The sequence below is a fragment of the Lepus europaeus genome, chromosome 9 (assembly GCF_033115175.1).
Source record: "Lepus europaeus isolate LE1 chromosome 9, mLepTim1.pri, whole genome shotgun sequence".
In the NCBI taxonomy this organism is placed as follows: domain Eukaryota; kingdom Metazoa; phylum Chordata; class Mammalia; order Lagomorpha; family Leporidae; genus Lepus; species Lepus europaeus.
The window spans coordinates 61,717,159-61,738,233 of record NC_084835.1 but is presented as its reverse complement, the minus strand read 5'-3'; the positions used below and the strand labels follow the sequence as shown (position 1 = coordinate 61,738,233).

Here is a 21,075-nt window from a genome sequence, read left to right as displayed (position 1 = left end):
CCCTCCTGCCCCTGTGACACAGGATGTGTCTCTGAGCTGCCTCCCTTAATCCTGGAGGAAGGGAGGCAGGAAGCAAGTGTCCTCCCAGGTCCCCTTGAACTTTGAGGGAAAGCCTGCGGAACCCCAACTCCCACCCTAATGTGGTGGCTTTTTTACGGGGTTGGGAAAAGCGCAGGGCCTCTGCTTGCTCTCCCAGTTTTTCTTTTCTCTGGAGTTTGGAGTGGGGTGGTGAAAAAAACTTGTTTTGCCAGTTCATATCTCTTTTCAAAACTTCTTTGACTCTCATTTGAACTAGAGCCAAGAATGCGGTATCTTTGTTTTGCTGTTTTTGTTTTTCTGGTTTTGTTTTTTTTTTTTCCTGTGCTGTCAACTCTCCCTGGGGCAGATGGTGAACTGACCACCTCCTATCTCTTGGAGTAGGGCAGAGAGAAGGCTGGACTGCTGGAGGAGGTGGTGACGAGAGGACACATCTGTCAACATCTTCTCTATTACCCTGTCTGCAGCACCAGCTCTGACTCACCAGTCAAGGTGCAGTGTGCTTCTCCCTTCCTTGTGATTCTGGCCCTGTGCTTAGCGCTGTTACTGAGGAGGGCTCCGGCACCTTCCTCAGGAGTGGGGACGCAACGCTGCATTGTGGGGTGCAGGAGTGAGAACATTCGCTGTTCCCAACATGCTGAAAACCCAGACATGATGCTGCTGATCTTTCTGTTGTTTAATGTTTGCCTAAAAGCCCTGATTAGAGCACTCGTGATGAATTCTTTGATGTATATACCCCCCTCTGTCCATCCTTGCAGCTTCAGTATTTGTGGATTTGACCAAACTTGGATTGAAAACATTTTTAAAATTGTATCTGTACTGAACGTGTGCAGACTTGTCTTACTGTCATTGTTCCCTAAACTGTGCCATATAACAACTATTCCTACAGCATTAGAGGTAAACTAGAGATAATTAAACCAAGTTATATGCAAATAACACACAATTTTACATAAAGGACTTGCACATCGTGATTTTTTTATAGCCATGGAGGTTATGGAACCAATCCCTGGTGAATACTGAGGGTTGACTGTGTGTGTATGTTATATAGGTATACGCGTATGATATATATTTGTATATTATGTATACTCTGTGAATGATATTCATGGTGTTTACTATTTACTCATGGTGTTTACTATTTTTTTATTTTCCTTGGGTCAGCTTTTTTCCCAAATATTGAAAATCTGCCAGTTACATTGCATTGAAAATCCAAAAAGGGGTTGGAGGATTTCAGGCAAAGGTTCCCTGAGATGAGAGTGACCTCTGGATGCCCCAGCCCGGAAGGCCAGTCCTGTTTCCCAAGCAATCCAGCAGAGGTCACTCTGTTCTTTCCCTCCTGAGCCAGGCTTTGAAAATGGCTTCCCTGGGCTTCGGTGTGCCTTTGCCTCAGGCTTTTAGCTTGTTGCTCTGTGATCTGTAAAGCTGCCCCTACTTACCATGCCAGACTCATTGTAGTCTTTTAAAAACATTTTTTTTTTTCTGAGAAGCAAACAGAGAATGAGAGAGAGAGAACTTTCATCCAGTGGTTTATTACCCCAAATACCCACAACAGGCAGGGAGGCCTAAGCCAGGAGCCAGGAACTCACTCCAGGTCTTCCTCATGGGCAGAAACCCAATTATTTGATCTATCACCCGTGCCTCTCAGGGTCTGTACTAGTAGGAAGCTGGAGTCAGGAGCTGGACTGGGAGTTGAACCCATGCAGTCTGGGTCTTAACTGCCAGGCTAAACACTTGCCTGTCCTTGAAGTCTTTGTTCATCGAGCTCCCAAGTCCAGATCTCTGTTTTAAGGGCATTTATTTTAACCACAGGAAATTATACATTGCTAAGTTAGTTGAAGTCTCTCTATTGAACAGTTCCCTTTACCTCCAATCCATTTCCCATTCCTCTCCTGCTCTGTGCTCTGGGGGCTCGTCCATGAGCCTCTCCTCTTCAGATCCCAGCTGAGTGTGGCTACTGGGAGGCACAGGAGGAGAGCAGAAAGGGAAGAAGAGAATAAGACTGGGATGTCTGTTCTCCGTTCCCCTCCCCTTCTACCCAAGATCACAGCTCTTCCCATGATCCTGCCACTCTGCTCCTGTTTGAGCTCCAAAGTTCTATAGTTCTGGTAGTACCTCTTCACTTTTTGTAAATAGCCAAATAGCCTCCTCCCACGTTACCCTGTTTGAGTCCCTCCCCATCTGCTTCCTCCCAGGACTCAATCTAGTCCCTACAATTATAAACTCCCAGTGTATATACCCCTGGGCTGCATTGCTACTGCAGGTGTATCTGAACCTTAGACTGGCAGTAATTGTAACTCTGGGACCTTTGTTAGAAATGCACATTCTTAGATTCTGCCCTACACCTTTTGAGTTGGTCTGCATTTTAGCAAGCTTCCCATGTGCTTTACAGGCACCTTAAAGATTAAGAGGCAATGCTCTAGAGGTAAACTCCCTGTAAAGGGAGTCAGAAGCCAGGAGCCTTGATACCTTTAAGCCTTCCCTCCTAAATTTGAGTTCTCATTTCTAGAGAAATCCCATACTTCTCTTGAGCTTACTATTGATTCTCGTGCCCTGCTAGCAACTACTTCTTCCCTACCCAAAGTTCCCATCCCTCTTACCTCTTTCCTTATTTGTTTATTCCACAAACTTTATTGAATCCATTCTAAATTCCAGGCACTGGGTTAGTTGTTGGGGATACAAAAAATAGAATGGCGATAAGGCAATAAAAATAAATAAATAAAGGTATATCCCTGCCCTCAACTGTATAAAGACATATTCATAGTCAATCCAGCAGGAGGTATATACTGTGTCAGGGATCAAGGCCAAGTTGTCTAAATTACAATTACAATGCTTGGTGAGTGTTGGGATGTCCTTCTGTCAAATCCTCTGAACAGTCTGTTTTCTAAGTTTAGTTTCATTTGAAAATCTTTTGTAGAGTTATCTAATCATAATCCCCTGTCTGCAAGCATAGTTCTAATGTCATATTTGACAAACAGCAGCCTTCCTCTCAGGGAAGGCCAAAAATTCATGCAGTGAGAGTTGTGCGTATGAAGGCAGCAGCCAAGCAGCAAATGCCAATGGGCAGCTAAGCAAGCACAGAGGAATAAAGAGGTTGATTTTTTTTTCCCAAAAGGAAATTCATAGTGGAAAAAAAAAAAGAATGATCACCTCATAAGCTGTTCTTGGAATTAATTCAGGTGCTTCTTAAAGAGTCTAAACCCCTCTTTCTGAATGTTGTCACAGGAGCTCCTAATTGGGCCCCATCTTTTATTACCTGTAAATAACACTCCCACTCACTTCCCTGCGTAATTCACATAAATGAAATAACACAGATTCCAAATGACTCAAGTGAAAACAGAGGAACACTTTTTCTTATCTGTGTGACTTTTTAAAAAGAAATGTTGTCCTCAGGCTGTGAATAGTGGTTTAACCATCCATCCATTCATTCAAGAAGTCCAGGTGTATTGCTTAAAGCCTAATTCTTTCCCACCCCTACCTGACGCTAGAACTCAGTGCAGGAGTTATCGCCATCATTCTGAATTCTTGAACTTCCTTTCTACCTCCAGCTCTCTGTCTCTGTTCCTCTCCTACCTTCTACCAGCACATGTAGATTCCACCGCTCTGCTCCCTCTGTTTGTAAGCAGCTGGGGCTTACATAACTTCCATGTGTACTTACGGGAGTGGATTCCCTTGGATATAGCCCTGTTATAGTTACATCCTAGTGTGTTGTAATCCTTATTGTACGGAACAGGACTCAACCAACCAGCAGGCTCTGAGAATTCCAAAGAAGTGGGTAGAGCTGAGAAACTAAGAAAGGGTGTTACTGTGCTTATGATGTATAAATGAGCTTCCAAGTAGCCATGGGCACTAGACTGACATGGAAATTTTAAGCCATTACTTAGTTTTCCAATGACTAATACTACTCAGTAGAAGTTGATTTAGTTGGTCATGATCAGCATTTGAAGAAAAAAATGGTATAGAAGAGGAAATATGATATAGTGCATCATACATAATGAGACTGTACTGTGGATGTTAAAAGTTTTGTTTTTGAGAGAGACAGAGACAGAGCAAGACACACACACACACACACACAGGGTTGGGGGGGAGAAAGCTCCCATTTACTAGTTCACTCCCTAAATGTCCACAACAGCCTGAGTTGAGTTAGGCCAAAGCTGAAGCTGAGAGCCAGGAACTAAATCCAAGTTTCCTACAGGAGCTCAAATACTTGAGTACTTGGCCATCCCCACTGACTCCCATGATCTGTGTTAGCAGGAATCTGGAGTCAGGAACTGGAGACAAGTATTGAACACTTGTACTCTGATATAGGATCTGGGCATTTTAACTGCTGGTTCAAATGCTCACCCTGTATCATGAATTTGTATTTGTTGCCTATGTGATATATGTGTGTACTGGGTTTAGATATAAATTATATTTCTTCCTATGGATTGAAGTTAAACATTAGGAAAATTCCTCAAGGAGATGTGCAGTATTTGAAACAAGGAAGTGGTTTTTTTTTTAAAGATTTATTTATTTATTTATTTGAAAGGAAGAGCCACAGAGAGGCAGAGAGAGAGAGAGAGAGAGAGAGAGAGTTCCATCTGCTGATTCACTCCTCAAATGGTTGCAATGGCTGAAACTTGGCAGATCTAAAGCCAGGAGCCAGGAGCTTCTTCCAGGTCTCCCACGTGGGTGCAGGCTCCCAAGGACTTGGGCCATCTTCTACTGCTTTTCCAGGCCACAGCAGAGAGCTGGATCAGAAGTGTAACAACCAGGACTTGAACCAATGCTCATATGGGATAGCAGCACCGCAAGGGCAGCTTTACTCACTACCCCACAGCGCCAGCCCTGGAACAAGGAAGTTCTATTGGAAGGAGCCTGTGGGAGGGAGATGCTTCTCATTAAGTGTAGGGAGGAAGTCAGTTGAGCAGCACAGTGTTTTGATACTGAGTGACCACGATGTGATTTCCAGGGGTGGGTGTTTGTCCTTGTGATTAAGATGCTGCTTAGGGTGGCCACATCTTAAGTGCTGGGGTTTAAGTCGCAGCTCTGTTCCTGGTTCTAATTTCCTGCTAATGCTTACATACTCTGAGAGGGAGCAGGTGATGGCTCAGGTAGTTGGATCTGTGCCACCCATGTGGGAGGCCTGAGTTGAGTTCTAGGCTCTTGTCTTCAGCTGACCAGCCCCAGCCATTGCAGGCATTTGGGAAGTGAACCAGTTCTGCTCATCTCTCTCTCTCCCCCTCCTTCCTTCTCTGTATCCCTCCCTCCCTCTCTCCCTCTCTCTCTTTCTCTCTTCCCCTATGTCAGTCTTTGTGCTCCTCAAATTAAAAAAATATTAAAAGATAATGATGTCTGGAGTTGTTAATTTTATACATCTGAAGTGAACATTGCTGTTGAGTTGTGAGCTTATATATTAGAAATTTTCCGTGGTTTCTCATTTCATTTGCTTTCCCCCGCCTTTCTTCCTTTTTTTTAACACAGATTTTTTTTTTAAAAAATTATCTTGTCATATATACTTAAAGAAAAATGAAAAAAAAATTTGCCTAACTATGCCAGATTCTAGAAGGGTTAAGTGTATACTTGGGTCAGGATAAGTTGGTGACAATAAAGATAAAAGTTCGAGAACCCAATGAAGAAAAGAAACCCCCAGGAAGGGAGAAGCAGAACCCAGTCCACCTCCCAATTTGTCTTCCAGCCCCGTGTCTCCACCACCACCTTATGTGACCTTCCCACCACACACCCACCAGGTTGCCTTCTGGTGGTGCAGTGGCCACTTCATTCTTTGAAACCATTATTTCAGAATCCTTGTTATTGACAGGAGTTGAATACCTTCAAATGACTTAAGATTGTACCAATTGAAATTTTATTTAAAGAATTTGGACAAATTCTCCCTACTGCTTTGAATTGCCATTCAGGGCTATTAAGGTTATATGCTATGGCTGTTAATACATTAGCAGTTGCAGTTAAAGTTATCTGTTATGGGGAAAAATCCCTAAAATAACAGATTTTGCATTTAAAGTTCAGTTCCTTATCATGGAAAAAATTTTTTTTAATTTTAATTCTTCAGCATTTTTCTTTTGGCTTCAGCATATTGAAATGTTCCAATGTAATCAGTTATTAAGTAGTGAATTTAGTGTGGGAACGTAATTTGAGGGTAGGGACAAAATCAACTAAAGAAAATTGGCATCCCCTTGAGTGAAAATTCTTTAAGCTACATCGTTGTTATTTCCTTTTCCTTTATCCTAGATGCCTTCATTTTGTTGGCATGAGATTCTGAATACAAAGATCATTAAGATATGTCTTCCAAGGGATGTGGTCTACAAATGGGGATTAATAGCTTTTAACAGTGGGAGGAATACTTAGAGCCAAGCCTCATGCCCTGAAATTCTTATTTAGTTTATCCGGGATGTGACTTGAAACACTGTGATATGCCACTGAAGTGATGGCACCTTGAATATAGTTGGGTGGCCGGGCTCCCCATAGCCCTTGCTCTGGATATTTTGTTTTACTACTCAAAAACATAGTTTTTACAAAAGCAACAATTCTTTATTAGAAGTGTCAGGCACCAGCTTGAGAGACCTCAATGTTTTAAATACATGAACACAAATCTTTTTTTTTTTAAGATTTATTTATTTATTTGAAAGGCAGAGTTACAGAGAGGCAGAGGCAGAGAGAGTGAGGGGGAGAGAGAGAGAGAGAGAGGTCTTCCATTCGCTAGTTCACTCCCCCTATGGCTGCAATGGCTAGAGCTACGCAGATCCGAAGCCAGGAGCCGGAAGCTTCTTCCGGGTCTCCCACATTGGGGCAGGGACCCAAGGACTTGGGCCATCGTCTACTGCTTTCCCAGGCCATAGCAGAGAGCTGGATCGGAAGTGGAACAGCTGGGACTGGAACTGGTGCCCATAAGGGATGCTGCTGCTGCAGACGGGGGCTTTAAGCTGCTGTGCCACAGTGCCGGCTCCACAAAAGTTTCTTGATGTGAAAGTTTAACTCTTGTACCAATCTGAAGATATCAATCCCCGCAGAGCCCACCATCGTTCGTCTTTAAATAATTTGAATTCTGCTCCCTTCAGCTCACTCTAGCTCATGCTGCCTTCTGTCTTGTCTGGTCTCAGTTTTTTCCAGTCTCTGGGCAGCTGTGTATCCGAGGTGCTTATTGATTTTCTTCCTGCAGCTTTTGGTTATGTCTATGGATTGGGTCATTTGTTCGACACCTTCTAAGTTTCCCAGAACGCCTGTTGTTTGTCATACACTTTATCAGCGGCTCAGGACCCACAGATGACAAGAGACAGTATTAGCTCATAGAAAGGACTTCCTGGGGCTGCTTCTCTTATACCAACAGATAAGTGAAGCCAGAGTCGTCACAACACAGTTTGGAAGGTGGTACCAGGGGCTCCTAACCATCAGCAAAAGCCTCACAGAGACAATGACATTTGAATGGAGTCGTTGCCCATCGTGATGTTACCTGGCCTTGCAGTACAGGGGAGAAGAGGCATTGTAGGAGCTGCCACAGTTCAGGACTGGTTCAAGCAGGGTGTAGAGGTTGCTTTGTTGATGAGGAGTTGTCTACGACGAGACTAGGACTCTGGCTTAGGAGAGAAGGTGTCAGATCTTTTCATAACATGCTTAGGAGTTGGAGCCTTGGCTTTGCATAGTTGGAGCCAGTGGAAGGTGAACTCCATGAACAGATATACACTTTGAGAAGACTAATGTCATGGCAGCACGGGGATGGTCTGAAGGGAAAAGATACAGGAAGAAACAGCACTAGGAGGCTGTGGTGACAAGTAAACAACTGAACTGGAGTCCAGGTGCTGTTGCCAGGACTTGAAAAGAAATTAGAGGAAAAGCATTATCACTGTGAGAAATCTGGAAGAGAATAGAAAAATAATGAGGAAAGTACCAATTACCTGTAATGCTTTTACTTGCAATAACTGTCATTACCAATTCATTACAATCAGTTTTTCTTGTATATTTTATTTACTTAAGAAAATTTTAGATACTTAATTTTCATTTGACATAATGAAAAGCGTTTCTTATTATAATAGACATCTATTAACGTAATGATGTCAAAGTCATGTTTCTTTTTTTAAAAAAGATTTGTTTATTTGAAGGGCAGAATTACAGAGAGAGAGAGAGAGAGAGAATCTTCCATCTGCTGATTCATTCCCCAATGGCTGCAATGACAGGAGCTGGGCCAGTCCAAAGTCAGGAACCAGGAGCTTTCTCAGGGTCTCCCACGTGGGTGCAGGGGCCCAAGCATTTGGGCCATCTTCTACTGCTTTCCCAGATGCATTAGCAGGGAGCTGGGTCAGAAGTGGAACAGCTGAGATTCAAACCAGCACTCATATGGGACCCCAGTGCCACAGGCTGTGGCTTTATCCATTATGTCACAGTGCCAGCCCCCAAAATAATGTTTCTATAGATGCATGATAGAAATACCAGATCATTCCCTTAATTAGTAGTTTCTAAATTTTCATAAGTAACCTTGTATTTTACATTTTTGTGTATAAAATTGTCTATAGTTATCATTGTCTTGGGCTAGATACCTTAAGCAGAATTAGTGAGTTAGGAGGTTGTGTTGTAGCACAGGAGGTTAATTTGCTGCCTGCAATGCCAGCATCCCGTATGAGCACCAGTTCAATTCCCAGCTGCTCCCAATCCCATCCAACTCCCTGCTAATGTGCCTGGGAAAGTAGCAGATTATGGCCCAAATATCTCCAGTGGGAGACCAGAATGAGGTTCAAGGGTCTAGGCTTGGGCCTGGCCCAACTCTAGCTGTTGTGGCCATTTGGAGAGTGAATCAGAGGATGGAAGATTCTGTGTGTGTGTGTATGTGTGTGTGTCACTCTGCCTTTGAAATAAATCTTTAAATGTTTCTAAAAACTACAGAATTAGGCCAGAGCCGTGGCTCACTTGGCTAATCCTCCACCTGCGGCACTGGCACCCTGGGTTCTAGTCCCGGTTGGGGCACTGGATTCTGTCCCGGTTGCTCCTGTTCCAGTCCAGCTCTCTGCTGTGGCTCGGGAAGGCAGTGGAGGATGGCCCAAGTGCTTAGGCCCTGCACCCGCATGGGAGACCAGGAGGAAGCACCTGGCACCTGGCTCCCGACTTTGGATCGGCGCAGCGTGCCGGCCATGGCGGCCATTTGCGGGATGAACCAATGGAAGGAAGACCTTTCTCTCTGTCTCTCTCTCACTGTCTAACTCTGCCTGTCAAAAAAAACCCTACAGACTTAGTTAGGTCACACTTAACATTAAGAATTTAATACCATTGTTTTGCTTTTTAATAAAAATGAAAACCCTCTGCTTTAGGTTTTAGAAATGTTCAGGACATAGAACAGTTTGATTGGGTTTGGTGAGCACTTGCTTTAGGAGACTGAAAACAATTCCAGTTTTATAATTTGAAAGATGGGGTATATGGTATGGTCATTAACTGAGAAAAACAGAATGCAGGAGAAGCAGATTTTCACAGATGAGTCACGTTTTCTGTGGTTGCATTTGAAGTACTGCACTTGTAGAAAATGCAAGTTGTGTATAGTGGGCAAGTGAAAATGTGTTGTGTAGCCAATAAAAGAAGTCGAAAACTCAAGGTGCAGATGTGAGAGCAGTTCAGCAGATAAGTGTTAGTCAAAGTCATAGATGTGGATGGGCGAGGGAAGTTGGTAAGAATTCAGGGTGGACCTCCAAGGAACGCTGCTGTTGTTCAGGGTTGGGTGCTTGGTGAGTCAGTGAAATAGAACGAACAGGAAAACCAGGCGGGAAGCCAGGAATGAGAGATTTTCTGAAATGAAGGAATAAATGGGCTACAGCCTTGGTTCTTATCCCTGTCAGATATATTGCTCTCTTTTACCCACCCCAAAATGAAATTTATGGATAATATCATCTACCTTTGCAAAAACATGATGTTATGTTTTGGTGCGAAAAATTTTTGAAATCCACACATACGAGAGATGTTCAACAATTTATGTTAAAATATGCATGAATTTCTACTTTTTTTCAAGAAATAAATTCATGGACTTCCACTTTTCTATGAACTTTTGAAATACCCTCCTGTAAAGAAAAAAAAAAAAAAAAAAGGAAAGTCTGTTTTTTATAGCAAACATTTTGTGAAAACATAAGGTCATGAAAAACCAGGTGGGTGACATACTGAGGGAGTCAGACAGTTGTTTTGTGTAAAATTACCAACTATGGGGAAGCTATCATCGGAGACAGGCTTACATGAACTGCATTACTACATTGCTGTAGATGATTTAAATTTCCACAGTGCTGAATGTTCAGACAAAACAAAGACGCAGTTTTCCCTCAATTTACATTATGATTGCTTTGCTGGAAAATTCTGCATATTAAAAAATGCTTTGGAGTGCCTGCGCTGTGGTGCAGTGGGTTAATGCCCTGGCCTGAAGTGCCAACATCCCATATGGGCACTGGTTCTAGTCCCGGCTGCTCCACTTCCAATCTGGCTCTCTGCTGTGGCCTGGGAGAGCAGTACAGGATGGCCCAAGTCCTTGGGCCCCTGCACCTTCGTGGGAGACCCAGAAGAAGCTCCTGGCTCCTGGCTTCAGATTGGCGCAGCTCCATCCATTGCAGCCAATTGGAGAGTGAACTATCGGATAGAAGATCTGTCTCTGTCTCTCTCTCTCTCTCTCTCTCTCTCTCTCTCTCTCTCTCTCTGCCTCTCCTCTCTCTGTGTAACTCTGACTTTCATATGAATAAATAAATCTTTTTAAAAAACTGCTTTGGAGCAGGCATTTAGGTAAGTAGTTAGAAGGCCCACATATCACATTGAAATGCCTGGGTTCAGTTCTGACCCCTACTCCTGACTCCAGCTCCTCACGAAAGCAGACCCTACAAGGTAGCAGTGATGTCTCAAGTAATTAGATTCTTGCCACCCACCTGGGAAACCTAGATTGAATTCCTGCCTCCTGACTCAGACCCTGGCCTCGGCCACTTCGGGCATTTGGGGAATGAATCAGCGGATGAGAGCTCTCTCTGTCTGTCTCTGTCCCTCCAATAAATAATTATTTTCAAAAATGCTACATTTTTGTATATAGGACTGAATCAAACTCTAGGTTCAAATAACTGTGAAAAGGTGTTTCACCTATGTTGCATGTCCTTCAGAGATTTGAAAGTTATGTGTGACACAGGGTAATTCATTCTTGTGCAGGACTGTCCCCTGCGTCATAGGACTCCTAGCATTCCTGGCCTTGCTGATTACATGTGAGTCATTGCGTCATTGCAACGTGCAAAAATGTCTCCCACGGCATTCCGAAACACTGCCCCTGGAAGGACACAGTCCACAGGAGAAGCAGGGGGCCACACTGTCGAATGCCCCTCCCGGATCCTCAGTCTTCAGAGTTCTGACTAAGCAAGAACTGGGGGAAATAACATAATGGTGTAGTAATAGTGACTGCTGTGACACCAGGTGTCTCTCCTCACTCAGGTGATGGGGCTTTTCCACTGGGTCTGCATAATTCGCTGCAGTCCCTCTTGCCTCTGATTTGTGGTTCTTAGGTGAACTCATCAGACACGTGAATGTCGCAGTTCCCCGTAGCAATGGCTCTCGCCTAGCCAGTTCCCAGCCCACTTACAAATGAAATGTGTCCCCTACGGCTGCTTCCAGCCTGATGCTTACATGTACCTGGCTCAAACTTGTGGTTTTTTGTTTGTTTGTTTGTTTGTTTGTTTTTTTCACATTAAGTGGAACTTAACGAAGACCCTGAAAGAAACACCTTGTTCCGGCCGGTGCCTCGGCTCACTAGGCTAATCCTCTGCCTGCGGCGCCGTCACTCCCGGTTCTAGTCCCGGTTGGGGCGCCAGATTCTGTCCTGGTTGCTCCTCTTCCAGTCCAGCTCTCTGCTGTGGCCCAGGAGTGCAGTGGAGGAGGGCCCAAGTGCTTGGGCCCTGCACCCGCATGGGAGACCAGGAGGAAGCACCTGGCTCCTGGCTTCGGATCGGCGTAGCCCGCTGGCCGTAGTGGCCATTTGGGGGGTGAACCAACCAAAGGAAGACCTTTCTCTCTGTCTCTCTCTCTCTCACTAACTCTGCCTGTCCCTTCCAGTTTACATCATGTGACTTTAGATGAGTTATTTGATGTTTGGGGCCTCCGTTTCTATAGAATTAGAATATTTTTGAGACATAATAAACACGACACCCTGAAATACTGTGCATGCACAAGGGTCACCATGGCTGTGATTCAGGATTGGATGTAGAAGACCCTGTAGAAGATAAGGTCTTCTTACGCTTGGAATAAGGAGAAAGGGGGAGCATTACTCCTCTAGAGTTGCTTTGAACTAGGTATTCAGTCCGTAGATGGTCTTCTTATATACACGCCTGTTTCATTTCATGTACTTCCCCCTTCTTATCCACTCTAGCTTCCCACAGCCAAAAGGGAATGGACAGATTTGCTGTGATAGAGATAATATTGAAGAAGATAATTAAATTTGGGGCTCCAGAGGATACTTTTTGAGTAGAAGAGAACTGAAGAGTTGCTGAACACCTTCAGGAAACTGTTTAGATGGTTCTTCCCATGGCCCACACATTTGAAACTGTAAATAGACTTCAATGGCAATGACATTGAAAAGACTCTCGGTTATAGTCTACTGCTTGCTTTCATCAGTACCAATGTGTACGGGCTTCCAGGACGCTGAGCATTTGATTTAGACTTGCTCCTTTAAGGAACCCAGGAAGGTTAATCAAAGAGACCCGTGCAGATTAAAGGTCACAGAAGGGCATTAGAAAATGCACAATGGGAGTGGAAACTTCTCCACTCGGATTCATTCGCTCATATGGAAATGTCCTGGCTTGCTTGCCAAAGGCTTTAGGTCATTCACACAATGGATATGAAGGGGGAGGGAGAGATTATATGTCATAAATTCTGTAAGGTAATAAAATTAATGCTTTATTCATTTTAGCCATAAAAATAAAAAATGTTAGATAACAAGCACTGTTAAACTGTTTTCCCAGTTACAGATCAGCAGTATTTCGCTGACAGAATGCGTATGGTGTGAGATTCTAGTCTTAAGCTGTTGTAATATAGATGCAGAGAAAATCACATCTAAAGTAGCTGCCAGGTTATTCTATGCTTGCTGCAGCACAACTCATGAATGTAATCTTTCCTCTCTCCTAACCTCCCTTGATTTTCCTCATATACTCAGTTTCATAAAAGACTAGCAAATATTGTTCTACTCCATTGTTTTTTTCCCTCTCTGATTAGCAGTTCCATTGACTTTTGATTTATGCTTTTGCCTGACTTCAAAAACACTAGAGGAGTTGTTACTTTTTAGGAGTGGCTTCTTGACCTTCAGGATGTAAGAGGGAAATGAGGAGAGCATCCTTGGAATGACAGAGGAGGCTGGGGATTGGCCAGTCCCACCAGGAGGAGCTGCACCAGCACCAGCCCATAAGGACAAGTGTTACTGTTCTGCCCCCCACAGGCAGAGCTCAGCTCCAGGGCTTTTATTTTAGATGTTAAAAATTCCCAGTGGTTTCAGTTTTTCTAGTAAATTCTTTGAGTTTTCTTAAAGGGTCTCATGCCTTTTTTCCTGATCTTGCTTTTTGTTTGTCCCATGGAACTTGAACCTGGGTTCTGAAATCACATGATCAACCTAATTGTTCAATAGTAGTTTTTCCTAGATGCACAAAGAAAGATTCAACAAGTTTGGGGCCAGTGCCATGGTGCAGTAGGTTAGTTCTCGGCCTGCAGCGCCAGCATCCCACATGGGCACCGGTTCTAGTCCCAGCTGCTCCTCTTTTAGTCCAGCTCTCCGCTATGGCCTGGGAAAGCAATAGACGATGGCCCAAGTCTTTGGGCCCCTGCACCCTCATGGGAGACCGGGAAGAAGCACCTGGCTCCTGGCTTCGGATCAGTGCATCTCCAGCCGTTGTGGACATTTGGGGAGTGAACCAGTGGATGGAAGACCTTTCTCTCTGTCTCTCCCTCTGTCTGTAACTCTACCTCTCAAATAAATAAATAAAATCTTTAAAAAAAAGAAAAGAAAGATTCAACAGGTATAAGCAGACTTTCTGGAGGCATCAACAGAAGGCCTGAAATCTGGTTTCCACATGTGGTCAGAGGACTTTCCTGGGCACTCATTTCTAATGACTGATTTTCTAAATCCTGGAGTAAAGACTAATTCTCTAAATCCTGGAGAGGATTTTTTTTTTAAGGTTTATTTATGTGAATGTCAGAATAGCGAGAAAAAGGGAGAAACAGAGAGAGAGAAAAAGAGATCTTCCATCTGCTGGTTTACTCCCCAAATGACCATGGTGGAGGGTGGAGGGCTAGACCAGGTAAACACCAGGAACCTAGAACTCCCTCTGGTTCTCGCACATAGCAAGCAAGAGCCCAAACACTTGGGCCAGATTCCGTTGCTTTCTAAGGTGTATTAGCAGGGAACTGAACTGGAAATGGAGCAACTGGGATATGGGATTCTGGTGTGGCAGGTGGCAGCTTAACCCACTGCACATGATGTGGAACCCCGGAAGTGGATATTTGCATACTTTTCTCTCTAGGCGAGTGAATCTTTATACAAAGATTCAGACTCAGTATGAACAAAACCGCTTGTTTTACTTGAGCCTCCCATTCTTACTGAGATCCAGTGAGGAACAAGTGTGAGGGATTCTTGCCAGAAATTAGTCAAGTCTCAATATTCCAGCCAATCCCCTGGCTGGGGAAGGGAGAGGATTCCTGCCAGTGTGGCCCAGGCCAGCAGGCAGGCTGCAGCCTGGGCCCTGTGCACATTCTTTCACTCTGTGCTGGGGGTGGGAAACTCTTCCCTGTAAAAGGCCAGAGGTAAACACTGTCACTATTGTTTGCCATCTGATCTGTGTCCTAACTGTCCAACAATGGACTCTACAGAAACACGTGGACATGGCTGGGTATCAGGAAAGCTGTCTTCAAAACCTCAGCAGCAGGCAGCATATTTTATACCTTGATTTGTCCACAGGCTGTAATTTACTGTCCCTTATTGCCAGGTCATGCCCAAGTCCTTATTTGGCTAGCTAGGCATAGCCCATGTGAATGGCCAAGTTCCATTCACAGAGAGAGGGTAACCTTATATTTAGAGGTTTGGCTTCCCCAAGTCCTTGTGGTACTGCTAGGCCTGGGGCATCCCTTTAAATATTTTAAAATACATAGCCAAGTAACAGATATACCCACCCTGACATTTCATATGTGACATTGGAATCTGAATCAAATGACAATGTGTGACAAGTGCCAGATTGTCTTAACTAAAGTCTACAGGCTTCTCTTGCTTTTGGGGATGACCTGACAAGTGGATGAATGAAAATGTTTGATAGAGGAGAGGAGCTGGTGCTGTGGCTTAGTGGATTAAGCTGCCACCTGCAGTACCAGCATCCCATATGGGTGCTGGTTCGAGACCTGGCTGCTCCACTTCCTATCCAGCTCTCTGCTATAACATGGGAAAGCATTAGATGGTGGCCCAAGTCCTTGGGCCCCTACACCCACATGGGAGACCCGGAAGAGAATCCTAGCTCCTAGCTTCGGATTGGTGCAACTCTGGCTGTTGAGGTCAATTGGGGAGTGAACCAGAGGATGGAAGACCTCTCTCTCTCTCGCTCTCGCTCTCGCTCTCTCTGCCTCTCCTTCTCTCTCTGTGTAACTCTGAATTTCAAATAAATAAATACATCTTTAAAAAAGTGCTTGATAGAATGTATAGCAGCATGCAGAGGTGATGTTCCAAATACTCAGTGACTCTTTGTCTGGCTCAGGTAACTACCAAGAGCAACAGGCCCTAATGGTACATGCCCGGTGTGACTGCTGTGTGGGCAAGCACTCATTGAAAACAAGTCACTGGCAGCAAATGGAGCATAGCACACACACATCTATGTAGATGTGAAAATGTGCACACACATGCACGTATATTTTTTCGGATAATATTCAGAGTGTATGAACTCTCCCAACTTGCAAATAAATAAAACATTTATTTATTTGAAAGGCAGAGTTACAGAAAGAGAAGGAAAGACACACAAAAACACACACACAGAACTTCCATCTGCTGTTTCACCCCTCTCCCCCAAAATGGCCTCAACAGCCCAGGCTGGGTCCAAGTCAGGAGCCTGGAACTCCATCCGCATCTCTCATGTGGGTGGCAGGGTACTTGGGCTATCTTTTGCTGCTTTCCCAGGCCATTAGCAGGGACCTGGATCAGAAGTGGAGCAGCAGGACTCATACCAGCACTCACAGGGATTACTGGTGTCACAGGCTTAACCCACCGGGGCCATAACACCCACCCCTGAAAAAGCAGTTATTTAAAAATTTCAGATGATTCTTACAAAGAACAAAGGAAAATGAGAAACAAACCTTAGCCAGGTGTCTGTGGGTGGGGAGCTCTGTACATTGGGAGTAGCAACAAAAGAATCCAGGCAGATTTCAGTGCTTATCTTAGGGGTGAGCATTTCTGCATATCTGACAGGTAACTCTTTACTGAAAGTAAGCAGACTTGGAGGCCCTAGCGTTGTCCTGCAGGCAGTACAGACCATCAGTTTCCTATGTTCAGGTGGATGCACTTGGGAAACCTGCCCTGCTTTGTGGAAGAGAGCTTCCTCTCCCCTCCCCCATGGCATCCCTAATGCCCCACTTGAAGCAGACCTTCAGAAAGGGAAAGATTCCAGATCCCTTTGATGGTTCTTGGAATTTGTTCTCCATCACAAAAGAAAAGAAAGCAAGGCTGCCAACGCAAAGATCCCTGCCTTCCGGAAGCTCCTGTGGCCAAGGCATCTGCCTGTGCTTCCACCGTCCTCTGAGGCCAGCGTGGTCCTGGCAGGGCTCTCTTGGGCAGTATATGCAGCATAAGGGCTCTGGGTTTCCAGGAACATCAAACATCGTGTGGTCTCTCACCCCCTTCTCCCCAGGCCGATGTTTCCTTTTCTCTCCCATAGTAGCATAGCTGTGTTATCTCTTCAGAGCTGGCACTGCCTGGAACTGATTTCCACAATTGGGGGCCCTGTGAGAGAAGGGAAACTGGAGAACTTTAGATAATGTTTTTAAAAACAAGCTTTCTTTTTTTTTTTTTTAATGATACCATATGCTTAAAGGAATAGTGTTAATTTGGAAGGAGAAAGAAGATAGGTATTTATCTTGTTCAATACAGAATTTTCTAGAACTACATGATAAATTAATAAACCTATAAAATATTTTTTGAAACATGTTTCTTCAAATCAACATTCACTTTTAGAAATTTCTATAAATTGTAGAAATTTCCATAAATACCTACAGTTTATCCATGTTTACATTTTCAGTATTTACGCATAGTAAGAAGGCATCGTGCCATAATAAATCTAATGTCATTTCTGATTTCAAGCAGTTTAAAACTGCATATTCAAGATAAGTCCTATCTTTAAGTCAGTGGAATACAATGGATGATGAATGTTGGCTGATCATTTTCATCTGATAAGGTCAGGGACAGTGCCTTACAGAGAATGCTGTTTTCCACACTTTTTGGTTTATAAAACCTTGTTTTAACAATGTGTACAAGTTTTCTTCTTTGGTGATTTGTCTGTCCAAATACTTAGCTCATTTTAAAAACTCGTTTGTTTTATTGGAATTGAATTTTTCAAGTTTATTATTGATTTTGAAAGGCAAAGGGGGAGAGAGAGAGAGAGCGAGCGCTCTTCCATCTCTGGTTCACTTCCCAGTGCCCACAACAGCCAAGCCTGGGCCAGGTCAAAGCCAAAAGCCAGATACTCCATCTGATCTCCCACATGGGTGGCAGGCAGCAGTCCAGGTATTTGAGCAATCACCTGCTACCTCCTACGACGCACATTAGCAGGAAACGGGAAAGGACGCTGAGGTGGGACTTGATCCCAGGCACTCTGACGTGGAATGTGGGCACACCAAGCAGCAGCTTAGCGCTCTGCACCACAGCACCCACTCCTGGAATGTAGTTTTGAAAATTCTCTATATGTTTTGGATACAAGTGCTGTATCAGTATTTGATTTGCCACAGTTTAATTGTAGTCTGTGGCTTATCTTTTCATTTTTGAAGTTTTATTTACTTTATTTATTTTAAAAGGAGAAAGACAGAGGCACAGCTAAATCTAAGCCAGGCCAAAGCCAGGAGCCAGGGACTCCATCCAGGTCTACCACATCAGTGGCAGTGACTCAAGTACTTGAGCCATCACCTGCTACCTCCCAAGTTACACGTTAACAGGAAGTTGGATGAGAAGCAGTAGTGGGTCTCGAACCTAGACATTGGAAATGGATCGTGGAATTCCTAAGTGGGTATTTAACCACAGCACTGCAATAGGCGGTATCCCCGACATATCTTTTCATAATGTATTTTTTTAGTTTATCTATTTATTTTAGAAACAGAGCTGTTCCCATCTGCTGGTTTACTCTCCAGATTCCTGCTTCAGCTGGGGTGGGCTGAGGCAAAACCAGGAGGCGGAAATTCAGTCTAGGTCATGGATGCCAGCAACCCAATTACTTGAGCCATCACCTCCCAAGGTCTGCATTAGCAGGAAGCTGCCGTCAGGACCAGGAGCTGGGTGTTGAACCCAGGTATGGAATTCAGGTACTCTGCCGTGGGACTCAAGAATCTTTTTTTTTTTTTTAATTTATTTGACAGATAGAGTTAGACAGTGAGAGAGAGAGAGAGAGAGAGAGAGAGAGAGAGGTATTCCTTCCGTTGGTTCACCCCCCTCCAAATGGCCGCTACAGCCGGAGCTACACCAATCCGAAGCCAGGAGCCAGGTGCTTCTTCTTGGTCTCCCATACAGGTGCAGGGGCTCAAGTACTTGGGCCATCCTCCACTGCCTTCCCAGGCCACAGCAGAGAGCTGGACTGGAGGAGGAGCAACCAGGACTAGAACCCGGCACCCATATGGGATGCCAGCGCTGCAGGCGGAGGATTAACCAAGTGAGCCACGGCGTGGGCCCCAGGACTCAAGAATCTTAACCAGCGTCCTAACTGCGAGGCCAACATCTGACTCTTCACAGTATCTTTTGAAAACAGAAGCAATTTAAGTTTATTTCACAAATGTTTTATTTTACAGATTACACTTTTATGTGTCTGTGCCTTTGCATCTTTTTTGAAAATTAATTGATAACATATATATGGGTATATTTTTGGACTCTGTTCTGTTGATCTATGGGTCTCTTGATAGCAACAGCACACTGCTTTATTAATGTAGTTTATAATGTCTTGAATGCAAGTAGTACAAGTGTCTTGCCTGTTCCAGGTTCTTTGCATTTCTCTATGAACATCATAAAGCTTGTAATTTCTATAAAATAACCTGCTGCAATATCATTGGGATTGCTCTGAATCTGTAAGTCAATGTGGGGAGAACTGACATGCTGACATAATTAAGCTTCCAATCCATGAACAAGTTGTTCTCTTAATTAATTTAGTACTCCTTTAATTTATCTCAGCAATATTTGTAGTTTTCAGTGCATACGTCCTGTACATCTGTTGTTAGATTTATTCTCCGGTGTGGCTTGCAGTTTGATGCCATTATAAATGGTATTGTTTAAATTTTTCTTTTGTGTTTGCTGCCTGTTAGGGTACAGAAATACAAGAGCTTTTTTGTATATTGATCGTGTACCTTGTAACCTTGCTAAACTCGCTTCTTAATTTAGTAGTTTTTTTCTATATCCTATATGACTTTCTGTTTAATAATCATGATATCTGCATACGAAGAGAGTTTCCTGCTTTCTTTCCAGTCTGGATGCCTTTCCTGTCTTGTTGTTGCTTGATGGTGCTGGTTAGACACATCAGCACAGCGTTGTAGAGAGGAGTCATCAGGTCTGGTTTTCATCATAGGGAGAAAGCATCCAGTCTTTCACTGCTAAATATGATGACATTAGCTGTTTTTCTTGGTTGCCCTTTCCTGCTGAGTACTACCCTTCTGTTCTTAATCTACTAAGAGATTTTTCGACATGCATGAAAATTGAACTGACTTAAAGTACCTATTTTTTTTATCTACTGCATGATCATTTGTTTTTTTAGTCTGTTAATATGATGAATTGTATTGTTTTTCAAATATTCAATCAACTTTGTTTTCCAAAAAACCTTGTGTGGTAATTATGTACTATCCTTGTGATATTTTGTGGGTTTTAATTTGCAAAAGTGTTTTAAAGAATATTTGCATCTCTATATAAGGAATTGGCCTGTGGTTTTCTTTTACTATCTGTCTTGTTTGGCATTTGGATAATGCTGACCACATAGAATGAGTCAGTAAGTGTTCCTTCCTCTTCAGTTTTTTGAAAGTCTCTGAAGGATTGGTATTATTTCTTCCTTAAATGTTGGTTGAAATTCCCTGAACCTGGAGTTGTCTTTGTGGGAAGTTTATTCAATTTATTAAATGAAGGGTTATTCTCATTATCAATTTCTTATTGATTGACTTTTGGTGGATTATGTTTTACAGAGAATTTATCTGTTACGTTTAAGTTGTTGAACTGATTGACATAATTTTTTATAGTATCCCACTAGTTTCCTTTTAATTTCTGTAAACTCTTTAGTGATCTCATTTCTCTCATTTGTGATGCTGCTAATGTGCATCTTCTCTTGTTTTTACCTGATCCATCTGGATAGAGGTTTGTTAGTATTATTGAACTTTTGTAAGACTGATCCTTCCATTTCATTGATTGAATCTTTAGAAAGCTTTTATTTAATAAATATAAATTTCATAGCTACAGCTTTTGGAATATAGCGGTTCTTCCCCCTATACCTGCCCTCCCACCCCCAAACCATACCAACTCCTACTCCCTCTCCTGTCCCATTCTCCATAAAGATTCATTTTTAATTATCTTTATATACAGAAGATCAACTTGTACTAAGTAAAGATTTCAACAGTTTGCACACACACAGACACACAAAGGATAAAGTACTGGTTGAAGACTAGTTTTACCGTTAATTCCCATAGTACAACACATTAAGGACAGAGGTCCTACATGTGGAGCAAGTGCACAGTGACTCCTGGTGTTGATTTTAACAATTGACACTCTTACTAATGACGTCAGTGATCACCGGAGACTCTTGTCATGAGCTGCCAATGCTATGGAAGCCTTTTGAGTCCACAAACCTTTGATTGACTCCTGTTTTTCTA

General features: G+C 43.4%; 1 protein-coding gene across 3 annotated transcripts in view; it reads left to right on the top strand.

Annotated features, from left to right (window-relative positions):
• The window catches only part of ARHGAP28 (Rho GTPase activating protein 28), a 203,331-nt gene that overhangs the window by 70,743 nt on the left and 111,513 nt on the right, over positions 1–21,075 (top strand). The window contains exon 2 of one of the 3 annotated variants that reach the window (XM_062201381.1): positions 421–528. The exons of the other annotated variants lie outside the window; for them this stretch is intronic. The gene's annotated coding sequence lies outside the window, so the exon portion shown is untranslated. The remainder of the gene's footprint in view (positions 1–420; positions 529–21,075) is intronic. 3 annotated transcript variants of the gene reach the window in all.